Raw genomic sequence first — 15,000 nt, forward strand, 5'->3', positions numbered from 1 at the left:
GCATATTTATGATGGATTCAACTGCAGTAACTTAATATACGGATGAGCATTCTAACTGCTGCTTTCGTTATCTCCCTTAAGAATTAGTTCTGTAAAATTCTCTTGCCGGCTTTGTTTGGAATACCCTTCCTTTAGTTTTTTATGTGATATGATTTGTAGCCCGTATCTCAGAAAACCAGACCTCCCCAACTAGGTCATGTATGTTTCACTCTAACCTTTTTTCGAGGACTTTAGGCCCGGTGATATCTATATGGATACCATTCCTTGCTATTTCTTGGTAGCCTGTGTCATTAATAATTAAATTTAATGATCAATGGCTTCTTGTAAAGTAAGAGCATGCTGTTCGGTATTATGAACACATGATATTATTATAATCTTGAAATATCTGCTTCAGTTATTATTGGGAATGAGAAAATATTCCTTTCTTCCAAATTAAATGAAGACTTCACATTCATGGGACTCTCATAAGATTTGAGAATATGTATTATTTAATTATAATTTGTTAATTAGACTCTTTTCCTTTTATTCTGAAGGAGAAAAGTGTCCCCAAACAATGCATTATGACTTTCTAAAAGACAACTGATGCCAGATGAGATTCAAAATGCAGTTACTATAGTAGAGAATATTATTTTATTCACTTTACATATCGATAGACATTCCTCAGTAACTGTTTCTCAGTTTCTCAAAAGCAACATTCCATGTATCCCAGTAGGCAATTCAAATACACAGAGGCAAGTTCTGTAACAAAGCATCTGAATTTCTGTAAGACTCGGGAAACATTCTATTCCTCTCAGGTACCAGAGTCACAGGAGACTCCATTTGGAGAGAGGGACTGGGGAGGGAGGTGGGAGGCTTAGCCATGGACTATCATGGAGGGCTATACTTCCTGACATTTCTTGTTTCTTCGGATTTTAACAGAGTAATGCTCGAAGTGTGTGACTTTGGACTTCTGCTGCTTTAAAAGGCCCAGTGGCTTTCCAACCAAATTCTTAGACTCAATCTATTGATGTGTTTGTCTAATAAATTTTGTTTGTAATAATTTCTTGTTTAATTATTTCTTGTTCTTTATTAGCAAAGCTTTTAGATAATTTTATAATTATCAGAGGTTGTATATATGTATTCCCATTCCCACCCCCCACCAACTAGCATTCATCAATAGAGGGTATCTTTACCCTAACACGACTTTTTTTTTTGAAAATCAGTTTCAGGGGCTTCCCTCGTGGCACAGTAGTTAAGAATCCACCTGCCAATGCAGGAGACATGGGTTTGATCCCTGGTCCAGGAAGATCCCACATGCCGTGGAGCAACTAAGTCCGTGCGCCACAACTACTGAGCCTACACTCTAGAGCCCACGAGCCACAACTTCTGAGCCCTCGTGCCACAACTACTGAAGCTGGCGCGCCTAGAGCCTGTGCTCCTCAACAAGAGAAGCCACCGCAATGAGAAGCCTGTGCACCGCAATGAAGAGTAGCCCCCGCTGGATGCAACTAGAGAAAGCCCATGCGCAGCAACAAAGACCCAACACAACCCCCCCCAAATAAATAAATAAATAAATTTTTTTAAAAAAGAAAAGAAAATCAATTTCAAAGCCCCAACGACAGCCGGTGCAGAAGGTCACCGAACACTAACAGTTGCTTTGTGGCTTTGGAATCTTTTTTTTTTTTTTTAAGATTTTTTTGATGTGGACCATTTTTAAAGTCTTTATTGAATTTGTTACAATATTGCTTCTATTTTATGTTTTGGCTTTTTGGCCGCGAGGCATATGGGAGCTTAGCTCCCCAACCAAGGATTGAACCTGCACCCCCTGCACTGGAAGGCAAAGTCTCAACCACTGGACCTCCAGGAAGTCCCCCTAACACGACTTTCTTAAGTCATCTTTTTCAGACCCTTGCTAGATACACACATAGTAGCTCCATTTGTAGGCAGTAAAAAACACATTTAAGGCCATTTCCGTAGTGAAAGCAAAGCATCTTTACAGAATTTTAATTAGTGGCTACAAATTAAATCAACACCAGGTTTCCAGGACATTAACTTCCTAGCCTTACTTTACAAGTTCTGAATACCCCATATAGAGTCTGGTAGATAACTTTTCAGACTTGGGCCATCCACTGGTCCTAAATTTCTGATGTTAAAAATGATCATTTTAAAATCAACTTATTTACAAGCCAGAAACAGACCCACAGGGGTGGGGGAGGGATAAAGTAGGAATTTGAGATTACCATATACAAACTACTATGTATAAGAAAACATAAACAACAAGGTCCTACTGTATATCACAGGGAAATATATTCAATATCCTGTGATAAACCATTAAGGAAAAGAATATGAAAAAGCATATATATATATGTATCTCTCTCTCTCTGAATCACTTTGTTGTATACCAGAAATTAACACAACATTGTAAATCAACTATACTTAAAAAAAATTACCATTTCATATTCCCACTTGAAAACATGTAGCCAGGGAGCCTTATTTAAAGGAGTGATTAGAGAGCATTTTTGCATTGAGAGACCCCCAACCATTTTATGGGCACAGATCAGCTTAGTGTATTTGTTCTTTTAGGAATGACTCTTAAGAACCTATTTAACTAGGTTTTTAAAATTATGAGTAGGCTAGCATAGAAATTCTTCAATACATAATAAATACATTTAAAAACATAATTCCATATGGTCAATTGAAGGGAAGCATCTAAGAGTCTAAGGGGAGGTGGGAAGACACAGATTCACAGAAAGAGAAACAGGGAAAGAGAAAGGCCCCCTTCTCCCTCCAGCAGAAGGAAAACTCAGGAGGAGCCAGGTTGTGGAGACAAAGGGGGAGACACCCAGTGGGAGACTCCCAGTAGGGTTGCTCTTGCTGCACCTAACTCCTCCTGGTTCCCTTGGGCTGTGGTTTTCAAGGACGAGGTGAAGGCCCCTGGCCTCTGGTTGGGTTCAAAGCCACCTCCACCCCTCAGTCGACAGATGAACTTGGCAAGCTCCCCATGTCTCTGGGCCTCAGTTTCCTCACCATAGTGCCTGGCTCGGAGGATTGCACAAGAGTCTATGTGGAAGGCACTTGGTTCAGTGCCTGACACAATGAGGTAGTTATTATCCCAGTTGAAGCTGGAAAGGACATTAAAGATGCTGAACCTAGGCCAACCCCCTCCTTTACAAAATTTTATTGCAGTAGAATAAACACAGAAAACTGAATATATCGGGTGGGTACAGCTTGGGCATCTTCACAGACAGAACACCTGTGTAATCAGCGCCCAGATCAAGAGCAGAACATTGTGAGCACCCCAGGCCCCCCGTGTCACCTTCCCATACCTCCCTCCCCAAGGGTGACTGCTGTCCTACTTCTAACAGCATGGATTAGCTGTGCCTGTTTTTTCCTTTTAAATATAAAAATGGAATCCAACGGAATGTATCCCTGTGTCTGGCTTTCTTGGTTCAACATCATTTGTGAGTTCCATCCATGTTGTATAGTGTTATAAATTATTTATTCCTATTTCTGATGACCTATTACTGTATACACGTGCTACAATTTATCCATTGTTACTTTTTGTTTTTTTGTTCATCTGCATTTTTGGCCGTGCTGTGCAGAATGTGGGATCTTAATTCCCCGACCAGGGATAGAACCCATGTCCCCTGCTTTGGGAGCACAGAGTCTTCACCACTGGAAGTCCCTATCCATTCTACTGTTGATGGATAATCAGATACTTTGGGGCCATTTTGATTAAACAGTCTTATACATGTCTTTTGGTAAATAACATCTTCATATTTCCATTAGGAATACGTCTATGAGTGGGGTTACTGGGTATGCATAGGTCTAGCGTTAGCAGATACTGCCCATCAGTTTGCCAGCGGTTGTTGCAATTTACATTCCTACCTGAAATGAATGAGTTCCAGGTGTGGCCTCCCTGGTGGCACAGTGGTTAAGAATCCTCCAGCCATTGCAGGGGACCCGGGTTTGAGCCCTGGTCCAGGAAGATCCCACATGCCGTGGAGCAACTCAGCCCATGCGCCACATACTGAGCCTGCACTCTAGAGCCTGTGAACCACAACTACTGAGCCCACGTGCCACAACTACGGAAGCCCCCGCACCTAGAGCCCATGCTCCGCAATAAGAGAAGCCACCACAATGAGAAGCCCGCGCACCGCAACAAAGAGTAGTCCCCGCTCACCACAACTAGAGAAAGCCCACGTGCAGCAACGAAGACCCAACACAGCCAAAAATAAATAAAATTAAATTCAAAACAAAAAAAAAAGAGTCCCAGGTGTTCCACATCCTTCCATCACTTAGGACTGACCACCTTTTTCATTCCAATGATTCCAGAAGGTATGTAGTAGTATCAAATTTATGTTTCAATTTTCATTTCCTGATGGGTAATGACATTGACTCTGTCTTCATATGCCTATTGGCCATTTGGTATCTGTTTTGGTGATGTGCCTAATCAGATCTTCTGCCCACTGGTTAACCCTCCCATTTACTGGTAAAATAAACTGAATCTTAGAGAGGAGGTGACTTGCCCAAGATCACCCATAGTACCTTAGAAACTGTGACTCACTGAGGTTATGTGACTTGCCCAAGGTCACACAGCTAGTAAGAAGAAAGCAGAACCTGAAACCAGGGCCTAATAACTCTAGGGTGATTTAAGTTGTACATGGGGCCATCAAACATATGAAATATTTGGTTTAAAAAAATATTTTTAAATGATCTGAGAGCTGTTTGGCATTTTGTATTTACAGGTCAAGTGTCAGTCTTGAAAGGGTATCCACAGTTCCTTCTTCCCTCCCTCTCCACCTTCCTTCCTGCCACACGGTGTACTGAGCACTCATTCTGTGCCAACAACTGTTCCAGTGATGGGAATTTATTAAGGCAAACGAGGTCCCAGGCACAGGGACAATTACAGTCTGCGTATTCCCTTCCTTTCCTATGACTACACTGGTCTGTGTAGTCAAAACAGGAAGGCCCCCTTTTTTTTTTTTTGGTACGCGGGCCTCTCACTGTTGTGGCCTCTCCCATTGCGGAGCGCAGGCTCAGGACGCGCAGGCTCAGCGGCCATGGCTCACGGGCTCAGCCGCTCCGCGGCACGTGAGATCTTCCCGGACCGGGGCACGAACCCGCGTCCCCTCATCGGCAGGCGGACTCTCAACAACTGCGCCACCAGGGAAGCCTGGGAGTACGGAGTCTTAACCACTGCGCCACTGTGTCCTATCTTATTCTTTTAAATACGCCTTATCCGGGCTTTCCTGGTGGTGCAGTTGTTGAGAGTCCGCCTGCCGATGCAGGGGACACGGGTTCACGCCCCGGTCCAGGAAGATCCCACATGCCGCGGAGCGGCTGAGCCCGTGAGCCATGGCCGCTGAGCCTGCGCGTCCTGAGCCTGCGCTCCGCAATGGGAGAGGCCACAACAGTGAGAGGCCCGCGTACCAAAAAAAAAAAAAAAAAAAAAAAAAGACTCCATACTCCCAATGCAGGGGGCCCGGGGGTTCGATCTAGATCCTACATGCATACCGCAACTAAGAGTTCACATGCCACAACTAAGGAGCCCTGGAGCCGCAACTAAGGAGGTTGCCTGCCACAACTAAGACCCAGCACAACCAAATAAATAAATATTTTAAAAAATAATAAGAGGATGAGATAATAAAATTAAATAGAATCTATAACATTTTCTTCCTGCATATCTCTATTTCATCTTACATCTCCTTCCCACTTTTTGGAGATTGGTGTCCTGGCAGACAGGATGATTCCTGCCTGGGTGGCCAGATCCTTTTGTAAAAAGGTGAGGCCTCACCGTGTCACTTGGCACCTACTACATTTTATATTGTATCATTTTCTACTTGTTTCATCTGGGAGACCCTCCCCCCTGCACCCGCCAGCCCCTGTCTCTGGCAGTTCTTCCACATATTTTGTAGGTCTTATATCTCTCACATCGGAATATGTTGGTATTACACCAATTCTGTAGGCAGATAGGGTAGGGGGTCCCCAGAGGAAAAGAACCAGATACAGCTTTTTGACATAAGAGAAGCCATTCTGACCTAAACCGTTTTGTCACCTAAGCCTGGCCACAATGCTTCTCCTTGAACAGGTCTTAGTAATTAATGATCTTAAGGGAACAAAGGAAAGCAAGAACAGAAGAAAAGCAGTCAAGAAACAATAGTGCAGTAATTAACCAGAGTCCTAGTTCCTCCTCAAGGGATATATGTAACAATCTAATACATATCTTTGAGTTGTTCTAATGGGAACCAAGGCCCCCATCCAGGTGGAGGATGGTTATCTACTTGCTAAGACCCCAGACTGGTCGGAAGCCAGGGAATGATGATGTTGACCTTTTCTGACCCTCAGGACTAAAGTTTAGACTGTAGACCTTTGCCCCAATTGTAAGCTGAATCCTCCTCTACTCGAGCCCCTTCATGAATATGCATGTACCCTTAGCTTAAAACCCCCAATTTTGCTGTTCAGGAACACACTGATTTGGGAAAGATGCCCAGTGTTCTCACTTGCTGCAAGTAATAAATCCTTCCTTCTCCCGATCTTCAGCTTCGGTAGGTCTTTGGGCTCAAAACCCCCTAAGAGGTGAACCCAGTTTTTGCGTAGAACTGCTGTTAAATGATTGAGCTATGTTTTCACTTCTTGTTTAGTCTAATTTTGTTTTACTCTTTCATGTTTAGGGGTAGTCCTATTTTTCAACTTTTTCAGAAGTTTGGATAATAAACTTTACTGAATTTAAAATGATTTGAAAGGAAATCTCATAATAAAGAAGCTATTGGTTGGGCTTCCCTGGTGGCACAGTGGTTGAGAGTCTGCCTGCCGATGCAGGGGATACGGGTTCGTGCCCCGGTCCGGGAGGATCCCACATGCCGCAAAGCGGCTGGGCCTGCGCGTCTGGAGCCTGTACTCCGCAACGGGAGAGGCCACAACAGTGAGAGGCCCGCGTACAGCAAAAAAAAAAAAAAAAAAAGCTATTGGTGATTTTGCATAGTCACAGAAGTCATTTTTTCTTTCCAGTCATCACAGACAGATAAAATTGGTAAAACTCAACTACTTAGAAAAATGATTATGTACTTGGATGACACAGCAATGGAAGATTGCTCTAAGTTTTCTCACTTCTCGCAATTTCTGCATCATTTCATTGCAGAGACTGGCGCCAGTCCACAGGCACAAACTGAGTAGTCTGCTTCATTTACTCTCCCCCGAGCCCTGGATTTAGAAGTCTTAGCCTTGAAACTGGAAATGTAGGCCAGTCCTCTGACCCAGCAATCTCACTCCCAGGACTTTATCTTACAAAGTCACGAAATGTCAGAGATAAGGTTCTCTATTGTGACACTGTTTGCAATACCAAAAGATTGGAAATAATCCAAGTGTCCAGTAATATGGGGCTATTAATGCAGGTATAAACAAAAGAATGAGGGTGATCTCTCCATATTGACACAGAGAGAGCTCCAGGGCATATTAAGAGGCAAGGTACAAAGAGTACATACAACCTGCTGTCTCAGTTGTTATAAAGTAGAGGAAATAATGACATTTTTTTTATTTTTATTTTTTTTAATTTTTGTTTGGCTGTGTCGGGTCTTAGTTGCTGGTCTTAGTTCCCCCTCTGCATGTGGGCTCTTAGATCGAACCCGTGTCCGCTGCATTGGAAGGCGGATTCTTAACCACTGGACCACCAGGGAAGCCCCATGTTTTTATATTTACTTCTATTGCATGAAGAATCATTGGAAAGATAAACAAGATGCTAATGTGAAGGGCTGCCCTTGGTGGCGACAAAAGCTAGATGGGCTTGGGGTAGGAAGAAGTCTTCTCAGTGTGTACTTTTTAATTTGTTTTGATTTGTAAATGAAGTAAATGTATTAACTATTTACAAAACAAAAAGAAGTTGCTTGGGGGAGAAAATGTCAGAGAGGAAAGTAGTTCTACAGATACTTGTAATTCAGATGTTTCCAAAGTTCCTTCTAGTATCAATCTTTGGATATTAAAGGGAGAACGGCAACTCTCTTTTGACCATCTGCCCAGTGGGGCACTGGGCTACTTACTATCCTGGATTTATCTCAAGCTTTCTTTTAGAAAATTAACACATGTGGGAAGGTGTTACCAATGCTTGTTTATCGACCAGAAGAAGGCCAGTTCAGAGTGAAGTTCATCACATATAATCTAGCCCAACAGGGCTTCCCAAACTCCAGGGAGAGGCATAGGGCCAGAATGGGAACAGGTAGCAGTAAAAAAAATAGTTGCCTTTTCTAAGTAAAATTTACTTCAGTAGATCCCAGTGATAAAATATTCTTGCATTTTCAATCAACACTTTTCTAGCCTTCTAAGTGTAATATATGATTTACTTAGATTTCAATAGGAATCTGTAGAAGAGGGGAGATTCAAGGCCAGATGATGATCACGATGACTTGGAAAAGAACCTTTACTCCTTATTGTAAATAAAAATAATAATGCTACGAGACACTGAGCTGCCACGTGGCTTAGAAGTGGCTGGATGTTTTAGAGTGCCACAGCTATGTGATCCTCTAGATAACCCATTTTACAAGGTGAGTAAGTGAGCCACAGGGTCTCTGGTTACCCAGGTAAGGATCAGTGGAGTTAGGAATGACTTCTGGGTTGTCCGATTCCAACGCCTGTATCTTAGCCACTATATGGTCTGGATGCTAGGTGCTCTAACAAGTTCATTAGGACATTGATCACAGTCAGACTCACACCCCCTGAAGTCAGGAGCTACATTTTATTGAATCTCTTGATTCTCTCAGAACTCTGCACAGTGTTTTGGAATTAGGAGGCACTACATAAATAGTTCAAATTAAATTAAAAATGGGGAGACCAAGATCGTAGACATCTTCTGGTGCTTTAATCTATATTTAAATTAATACAGATATCAGAAAACAAAAGTAATTTGTTCAGTCAATGAACTAAGTCAAACTTGAGGTGTCAGGGCAAAATATAATCTCTCATCCCTAATTTAAAGACTTAATTCATCTTTATCACTACAGTCCTTTTGGAGGAGAATCCAGGTCAAAAGAGAAGGGAAGGACCATATACCACTATTAAGGATGTGACAGCCACAAGCACAAAGCATACTGGTAACTCAAATACCAGACTGGCATTGCTGTCTGTGACTTGACTTTCCAATATGTGAACAACTCTTGGCAGAATTCAGAGCAAAACAAAGTGTCTTCGACAAAGATGAAATGATTTTATAATATATTCTCATATATTCATTTAATAACATTTAACTTTGAAATTTAAAAAATCTTAAAATTACGTTTATTTACGTCAACAATGTTAGGAGAAAAGTTTAAATTATTTTCAATTAATACATCAGGTTTTCTGCAGGGGTGGGAGTCATTGTTGTTGTTTTCTTTCTTTTTTAAAAAAATAGATGTGGTACATATACACAATGGAATATTACTCAGCCATAAAAAGGAACAAAATTGGGTCATTTGTAGAGATGTGGATGGATCTAGAGACTGTCATACAGAGTGAAGTAAGTCAGAAAGAGAAAAACAAATATTGTATATTAATGCATATATGTGGAACCTAGAAAAATGGTACAGATGAACCGGTTTGCAGGGCAGCAATAGAGACACAGATGTAGAGAACAAACGTATGGACACCAAGTGGGGAAAGCGGCAGGGGTGGTGGTGGTGTGATGATGAATTGGGAGATTGGGATTGACATGTATACACTGATGTGTATAAAACTGATGACTAATAAGGACCTGCTGTATAAAAAATAAATAAGATTAAATTTAAAAAAATAAATAAAATAAAAAATATTCTTGTGGCATGAGGGATCTAGTTCCCGGACCAGGGATTGAACCCAGGCCCCTTGCATTGGGAGCATGAAGTCTTAACCACTGGACCACCAGGGAAGTCCCATTGTTGTTGTTTTCTATAGTCCAACTAAAAAGAGTCAAAATTAAAGTTTTCAAAAGAGAAGTAATAAAAGTTATCAAAGCTCACACTTAGTTGGCCTCCATGGAATCAATAAAAAAGGAAAATTGCAAAATACACTGAACTTCTTAGTATCTGAACAGATAACGATGTAAATGTTTAGCTAATACTTGAGGTTTCTATTATTTTATTTTTTAATTAATGAGCAATGTATTTTCCAAATAAACGCTGCTGCTAATTCACTACTTAATTTTTTGTCAAAAATTTTTACTTTAACTTTTTTTATTCTTAGTTAAAATTCTTACTTCTGATTAAGTGTCAAACACAACACATGATGGGGTGAACAGTTGGCTTCTTGGCTGTCCCATCACCTATGTCGCAACTGGCTGGGGCCCTTTACCTTGGAATCTTGGATTTCTCTGTCCTTAAAAGTGCTAGATTAGATCTTTAAGACTCTTCAGCTCTGGGCTTCCCTCGTGGCGCAGTGGTTAACAATCTGCCTGCCAATGCAGTGAACACGAGTTCGAGCCCTGATCTGTGGAAGATCCCATATGCCATGGAGCAACTACGCCCGTGTGCCACAACTACTGAGCCTGCGCTCTAGAGCCCACAAGCCACAGCTACTGAAGCCCGCGTGCCTAGAGCCTGTGCTCCGCAACAAGAGAAGCCACCAAAATGAGAAGCCCGCGCACCGCAATGAAGAGTAGGCCCCACTCGCCGCATCCAGAGAAAGCCCGCGTGCAGCAACGAAGACCCAACGCAGCCAAAAATAAATAAATACATTTATTAAAAAAAATATTCTTCAGCTCTATTTTGCACTTATATCTCTAATTCGTATCTTCAAAATAACTTACTTATTAGGTCTCAGTATTGATAATTAGCTGACTTTTTAGCCCCGTGAATTGAGTCTCTTTTAAAATATTTGCTACTGAGTTGATTTAAATACCCTTCACCGAGTTGACCTGGTTCACCCAAATCCCTCTTCTGGTATTTTCTGTTCTCTTCCCCTGCTCAGGCTCCCAGGCATGCAGTATCCTCCATCTGCAGCCACTAACCCCAAAGATCCTCTCAGAGCCTCCCCTTCTGGACTCAGCTCTGTTCCCAATCTCATGCCTCGCGCTAAGACTCGGTCCATCCCCTTTTCTCTAGCACATAACTTTATAAACTTATCAGGCCCAGGTGACAATCCTTCAGCGCTTGGACAAGTAGCAAGGTGTTAATGGACAATAATGGTTTGAAGTATCCTTCTTTCAATCCAAGCTTCTGGGGTTTTGAACGGCTGTTATTATTCTAAGAGTGGGAAGGGCTTTGCCATCTAGGCTTTTAGAATCTCAGGATTGTAGGCCTGCCTCTAATTCCTGCCCCGGGGAATAAAGATGAGTTGGGGCATGTGTAGACTAATAATTCCTACTAAAAGCAACATGGAGATGGGTTCTGGAAGGCTCTAAAAGTCCTGCAAGACATGCTGCAAGGTAGCTTCAAGAATTTATAGTCTGGGGACTTTCCCAGTGGCCCAGTGGTTAGACTCCACGCTTCCATTGCAGGGGCCATGGGTTGGATCCCTGGTTGAGGAACTAAGATCCTGCATGCCACGTGGCATGGCCAAAAAAAAAAAAAAAAGAATTTATAGTCTGGGTGGGAAGATAAGACATAGACAGAGCTAGAAATATACAGTAGTCAAACAATGACTGCAGGCAGCTCTGTGACAGGTGGACAGGCAGTGCTGAGGGTGAGGGGGGACTCTTTTGACCTGGGGAGTCAGGGAAGGTATCATGTGGGGATAGATAGAAACTGCAGCTGGAGGTTTTAGGTGGAATTCAGCTATGGACAAGAGAAAATAAGTGCCCCTAGCAGGCATATCCTCGTAGCAGAACCAGTATTTTAACTGCACAATTTCTGAATCTCTGCCTATTGTCCCCAGTTCAGATTTAAGTTCAGAACATTTACCAGGTATATCCTTCTTTAACTTTTCTCACTATTTTGCTTACCCTGCTCCTGCCAGCTCCCTGCCATTCTGGAGGTAAGGAGGTTTACTCTCCTCCAGATTTTTTTTTTAAGATTTTTGTTGTTGTTGTTGTTGTGGACCATTTTGAAAGTCTTTATTGAATTTGTTACAATATTGCTCCTGTTTTATGTTTTGGTTTTTTGGCTGTGAGGCATGTGGGATCTTAGCTCCCTGACCAGGAATCGAACCCGCACCCTCTGCACTGGAAGGGGAAGTCTTAACCACTGGACCGCCGGGGAAGTCCCTCTCCTCCAGATTTAAATGCCTGCCTTGGCTCAGTGCAGCAACAGCAGGAGGCATGAGCTATGTATATTGCCAAGTCTTCTATTGGAAGACATCTTTTAGGGTGAATATAATCTGGGGAAAAATGTTTCTTCTGCTGGGTAAAAATCACCAAACATCTTCTGAGTCTCATTACAAGACTTTCTCCTTGACCATCAGTGTGGATTTTCCTTTTTAATCATTTCAAGTCCACCTACACTTAGGCTATGCTAATGACAAGTAAAAACAAATTGGGCAATAGAGGAAGTGATGGAAAGCAAGAGGCTGGCATAATCCATAAATTGCTTTTCTGGTCACCGAATAATTGAGAGTTGCCTGTATAAGAAAATGAATTCTTTCCTTTTTTGTGTAGTTGCAGTTTTTCAGACGGTCCAAGTTGCAAGACTTCAGTTCATACCTGTTGAAGGAGCATTTCCTGAACTTCTCCCTCCTCCTAAAGAGACCCACATACTCTTGCCTGATGTGAAACCCCTTGCGGGGTCAGGCATGTAGGCACTCAAGGAACATTTGTTGAATGAACTAAATAAACTAATTTAGGTGTTGGATATCTGTGATGGGGTCAGTCTTTATATCATCCAGTTTTATTGTTCCCATATAATTAATAACTTGAATCTATAAGTAGTTTCAGAGGCTCAACAATCTTTGTAATGTATGCTCTGTCTTTACGTGTTTCTAGACTATAAATAAAATGCATACAAACAGAGCAGCTCTGTTTCTTGTTTGAAAACAAGCTGCTTTCAAGTCTAGGTCTCCAAGGGCACATTAAACTGAAAAACAACTGCTAGTTATTTTTCAACCAGCTAGAAAAACCATAAAGTATTTCATGCTGTCTGTACCTCTGTTTTTCTGATAAGAGAGAAGAGATAAAACCCAGACATTCTAAGCAGTTTCTGGCCTATGAAAAGGTTTTAGTTAAAGAGCACCTTATCTGTAAGTCCAAAAGGCATTGCAACACATTTTGATGTTACTCAGATCTTGGGTGTCATGTCCCCTTCATGAATTCAGAAGCACCTGTTCCTACTTGCCAAGGCCAAACTGGGGATTCCTGGGCTCTCTGTAAGTGTTCCAAGAGCTGGGCTTGGCTTGACACACCTGCCCAGATTTGTAAGGCAGGACCATGGAGAAACAATTCCTCTCTGATCCTGTGAGCGCAAGGACCTAACTTCCAAGAAATTAATCACGTTGTATTCAGGGTTATGGAGGCACATCAACAAACCAAAAGGCAAAGTCCTACTCTCAATGCGCTCTAGAGAAGGCATGGCCATAACAATCAGAATAACTGACCTTGGTCTAAGGCAGATGGAGCCACAGAGGACTGAATCCCTTTTGGTGTGTTGCTCTAGACATCTGTAGACATGGGCTCTGATGTTTATAGCTTGGCCTTGTGCCCACACATTTTCCAGCCCTTACCGTATAGCTTTGACTTTCCTTTCTACTTGGCTAAGGCTTATCTTAGCTGATTCTGTGTTGAATGAGTTCCATTTGTCCTCCTACCCCATCTACTCCCCACCCTTCCCTACCGTGCCTGCGTCCCAGGAGGCTGCCCTGCAGGGACTGCCCTCATAGGGCTCCTTAGGTCTCTGGCTTCCTAATGGGCTCAGTCCATAGAGAACCCTGGCAGGAGATGGGAGGTCAGGATCTTCCTCACCCCAGCTCCCGTTCCTGGAGGTCACTGATGACCATTGCCCAGGCAGGTGGCCTCTCCTTTCTTTTTGTCTTTGGGTTCTGAAAACAGCTCCCTTTAAGCCTAGGGTTGACAATGGTCTTCCCTGGTGCACTAGCCCCGGGTTACTTCTCTACCTCTTGTGGTTTACACTTAAATAATTCCTGTAACAAATACACCTCAATTTTCCATTTTGGAGTGTGCCACCTGTTTCCAGTTGGGACCCTGACTGATCAGGGCGGTCTTATGGAACACGGTGCTGATGTGCAGTTCTGTCCCTGCAGCTGTCTGTGATCACCCTCAGAGAAGGGGGGTGGCACACAGGACTGGGCTGCCCCTCACCTGTGGGATAACCCTGGGTAAGTCGTTTTCTCACTCCCAGCTCTGTTTCCAATATTTAACAAAAATGCTGTAGACTGGGGCTTCCCAGGTGGCACAGTGGTTAAGAATCCATCTGCCAATGCAGAGGACACGGGTTCGAGCCCTGGTCCAGGAAGATCCCACATGCCGCGGAGCAACTCAGCCCATGCGCCACAACTATTGAGCCTGCACTGTAGAGCCCACAAGCCACAACTACTGAGCCCACGTGCCACAACTACTGAAGCCCACCCGCTTAGAGCCCGTGCTCCACAACAAGAGAAGCCACCACAATGAGAAGCCTGTGTGCTCGCTGCAACTAGAGAAAGTCCACGAGCGGCAGCGAAGACCCAACACAGCCAAAAATAAATAGATAAAAAAATAAATTTTAAATAAATAAAGTTAAAAAAATTTTTTAATGGTGTAGACTTCACGGTGTCCAGGTCTCTTACGATTCTTTAAAAAAAATAAATTTATTTATTTTTGGCTGCATTGGGTCTTCAGGCAAGCAGGGGCTCCTCTTTGTTGTGGTGCCCACGGACTTCTCATTGCTGTGGCTTCTCTTGCTGTGGAGCACGGGCTCTTGAGCACAGGCTCAGTAGTTGTGGTATATGGGCTTAGTTGTTCCGAGGTAGGTGGGATCTTCCCTGACCAGGGTTTGAACCCATGTCCCTTGCATTGGCAGGCGATTCTTAAACACCGCGCCACCAGGGACGCCCTCTCTCATAATTCTAAAATGAGTTTATCCTGGCCTATCCATTCTCAGTTCTGCGTTTCTAACGGGTTGTGGAGGGCGCCGCAGACAAACTTACAGTGTG

The sequence above is a fragment of the Delphinus delphis genome, chromosome 16 (assembly GCF_949987515.2).
Source record: "Delphinus delphis chromosome 16, mDelDel1.2, whole genome shotgun sequence".
Lineage (NCBI taxonomy): Eukaryota > Metazoa > Chordata > Mammalia > Artiodactyla > Delphinidae > Delphinus > Delphinus delphis.